We start from the raw sequence: 4,270 nt of genomic DNA, 5'->3' as shown, positions 1-4,270 counted from the left end.
ATGAGGTTTATGCTCCAAGGTGGAATATCCGTCGAGGAACAACTCTCATGACGGCTGCAGACTGCGTAGATTGGACGCGCCATGCCGCTCCAAGTGGTGCATTGGGGGAGGCAATGGTTAGCTACCAGGAAGGCTGGTTGTTCACCGAGCTCCGAATTCTACTTGCCCGGATGCAGCCGCGTGTCGAATTACTTTTTCGTGAAAACGATAAGTTAAGGACTGCGCGTAGCTTGGAGGGGTCTCAGGTGCGATCACTGAGGGAAGAGAACAAGAAGCTTGCCGCCGCCGTCACTGAAAGAGAAAAGGCCTTCAAGGACCTTGAGGCCGAAATGCAAGCTAGGCATGAGGCCCGTTCCAAGGCTTCTCAAGCTGTTAACGAACAGCTTAGGTTGGCCAAGGAAACTGCGCGTAATGCGACTGAAAGGGCCACAAAAGCTGAAGCTGTTGCTGAGCCTCTACGCACTGAGAATGAAGAACTGAAAGCTAAACTGGAGAAGCTTCAGCAGGCTCATGAGGCTTTGGCTTTGGAGGACGCCAAGAAACTACAAGAGCTCTTGGATCAGAGGGGTGTGCTTGATCGCATTGAGCGCAAGCTTAAAGGCGTTGAGGAAGCTACTGCCAAGGAGGTGTTGCTTGCCAACCTTAATAAGAATGAGGCCGAACGCGCACACGATCAAGCTCAAGCTACCCTTCAAGAGTCCTTGTCCAATAACGATTGGCTTCTACGAGAAGCGTTGCCGCAGGTACGCATAGCTCAATTATTCTTTGCTTTTTGCTTTTTATACTTAGAAAAGTTTTTTTTTTTTTTTTTTTTTTTGTAGGTTGTGCATCGGATTTTCGCGAACACATCCTATGATGATGCCATGAGCACAGCCCTCAACGCTTCTCATGAGGATGGAGAGAAAGTTGGTTTCATACTTGGCCTAGGATTTGCAGAGAAAGGCATATCGCATTCCAGATTTCCTCTACACGATGTTGATACTGAGGCTGCCTATGACCAAGCTGTGAACCAGTATGCTGCTTTCTCTCATCCGGTCGTGGAAAGTGTGAATGAAGTTGCTGCTGCTGCTGACGGGCTAGCTGTTCTCAAAGCTTTCCTTGAACAGCCGCAGCCAACTGATGGTGCGGGTTCAAGTGGGTTTGGAGGGAGTGGTCCCGATGCCTGATTCTTGAGATTCCTCCAAGCCGTTAGGATAGATTTGCACTTTTTGTAGGCGGGTAGATACCTAGCCATTTTGAAATGTTTGAACAGCTTTTATCGTGAATATAAATGTTTTGTTAATGCCTTGACTTATAAACATTATATGATTTGCTCATGCATATTTTAGTTTAAGTTAGCAATTTTCTAAGTGTTTTGAATAAGTTAACCTTTCGACGCGTGTCAGATAATAGGTTAATGTTTTGTTTCCTCTATCATGATTATGCGGGTAGGACCGTCACTTTCACTTAGTAGGATGATGTAACGATTCCGACGAAACCAGGTATACCCTAACCGGTAGACGTTAGTTACGTCATATGTAATGTCGGGTGCATGAGTTACCATAGTAACTATACGAGAATACAGGGTTCACTGTATTGATTGTGCGTGAATAAATAATTCATCGTATTGAATATGCGATTAATCGATTGATAGTTATTGAAACCCGAACGAATCGAGGGTTCAATTATAGACGAGATATATGATATTTAGTGATTTTACGAAGCATTAATGCTTCGGGATAAGTAAAGTACGGCACAGAAAAAGAATTTCGATTTAATGGTACGACGGTACATTAAACGAAACCTTTAATACAAAACCGAGCAAGAGACAATCGATCAAGCCGAAAAAGATGCGCGATAATTAATAATATGATGTTTTGAGTTAATAAATGTCATGGTTTAAGTTTTTAAAGTTTTTAAATCGGTTTTATATAAATTTCATTTTTTAGCCGAAAAACAACCGTTTTGGCCTCGTTTTAAGCCGAATTAAACGTTTAACCGAGAAACGAACTGAACCAGATTATCCAAAACATTATCCGGATTGCGGATATCCAAATGAGTGGCCAACAATGAACTTGTGGGTCCCACCCCACCTTCCTTTAGTGCCGATCGGAACCAAGGGTTCCTTTACTCTTATCATTTTCTTTTTTCTCAACAAACACTCATCAATCTGCTCCTCTCCACAATATCAACTAAAAACCGAGATTTTAGCAATAAAACCGAGGTAAAAAGTCGAGTTATTTACGTTTCCATCTTCGTTTCTTGAGTTTATTTGCAAGAAAATGAGGTTTCAAAGATGAAAACCGATTCTTGCATGATCAAGTGATGTATACGGGTTATACAAGGGATCTTGGTCCAAGAAAGGAGTTAAACGAACCAAAAACGAATTTTTACGGTTTAAATCTTTGTTTTTGAATCATAACCGAAACCATGAAAGAAATGGCTTGATCGTGAGTGTAACTTGCTTGGTATTGTGGTATGTTGTTTGTAGGCTCTGTGTTTAGTGGTAGATAAGGCGGAAAGACGAGTTTGTAGCTTGTAGTGGCGGAAAACGAAAGGTATATTCGGTTTATGTCGGTGTATGTGTTTTTGGACAGATTGTTGGTCGTTTAGAGTTAGGTTATGAAATTTTACAAGGATGTTCTACACGTGAAAATAAGAGTTCTGTGAATTTTTGGTAATTTTTGGATAAAGGATGAATATTTGGTGAATTTAATGCTCGGTTTTGGCCAAAAATGGTGAAAAATAGTTAAATATCATGAAAGATTCTGGAAAATTGCAGATAAGCTTTTTATATCATGTATAAGTCACACACAAAATTTGAGGTCATTTGGAGAAGTCTAAGTAGGCTTTTCGGTTAAACGAGTCCTAGGGATTCTAGCTCGGTATTAGTGAAAATGGCATGTAAAAGAAGATTTTGGTTCTGAAAATATTACAGGGGACTATGTGGATGGCAGGGGAAATCCAAGAAAAATTTGGCATTTTTCTAAGATCGTTTGGTATTTACGACATATTTAGTGTTTAAATGGTGTTTAAAAATAGATAAATAAATTTTAAATATAGAAATTAATTCTGGAAATATTTTTATAAATTTCCCCACGGTCAAAATGTTATTTGTACAAAATTTCAAGATCCGAGGTTAAACGGATAATTATTTGTGCTAATTATCAAACTTTTAAAGTTAAAACGCGTAAACCGGTGAAGTTCGTTTAAGCGAGCTGACTGGTGTATAAAAACCCTAAAAATGGACTATTTTCATATAATTGAGTTAAACAAGTAAAAATGAATCATCCGAAAATAATTCGGATGATTTGGGTATTTTTAACCGATTTAACAGTTTCCGGTACGCCAAAGACGGAAACGGGTCCCGCGGTCAATCGGGGCGTCTAAACCGAGTACTAATTTCACCACTTTAATTAAATTATCAGTCAACAACTATTTTCGGGTCGTGTGTGACCAAACTCATTTTGAAACATAAAATTGGATAACCGTGCTAGGCACGCAAAACGGGGAAAACAAGCTATTAGAAGATTTGACTGTTGAACTCTAAACGACATCACAATCTGAGTCCGGAAAAGTGTTTCTGGGTTAACCTTGCCCCCAGAACGGGTACAGTGCTGGGTTAACAGTGTCCCCAGATGTACCGGTTAACCTGGTTAAAGTTATATTAATAATGAGTGTATAGTAACGATCGTAGGGATCATATTACAGATTGGACGCGTTAATTGATAATGATTGTTGTTACCTGCTTGCATGTGCTAAGGTGAGTTTCACGAGCCCCTTTTTCTGAATTGTTTTCAAATATTTTCCCGGGGCGGAAGCATGTTTCTATTAAAATGTTTAAGTATATACTGAACGCATGGACTTGCGTGTGTTTATAAATATTTGATTGTACGGGAATCGTACGGAATGGGTACAGGACTGGGTTAACAGTGTCCCCAGATGTCTTTGGAAGTGTTTCCGGGTTAACATTGCCCCCGGAGGGAGTACAGTACTGGGTTAACAGTGTCCCCAGGGGTTCCTAGAAGTGTTTCCGGGTTAACATTGCTCCCGGAGTGAGTACAGTACTGGGTTAACAGTGTCCCCAGATAGTATTATATTATGATATGGATTTATCATGGTTTACTAAAATTGTGAAACTCACCAACTATTCGTAGTTGACCCGTTTTCTCACATGCTTTTCAGGTACAATTAAGATGAAATGATTGCTTACGTGCTAAGTGCTTGATGTGTGTAAGATTTGCGTGCAGGATGTTAGGATACATTATAACAAATAGAGTTATGTATCGTA

This window comes from Bidens hawaiensis, unplaced genomic scaffold (genome assembly GCF_021521415.1).
Source record: "Bidens hawaiensis isolate Kalapana, Puna unplaced genomic scaffold, B.hawaiensis_p1.1 tig00018661_1, whole genome shotgun sequence".
Classification (NCBI taxonomy): domain Eukaryota; kingdom Viridiplantae; phylum Streptophyta; class Magnoliopsida; order Asterales; family Asteraceae; genus Bidens; species Bidens hawaiensis.
This window is presented reverse-complemented; position numbering follows the sequence as displayed.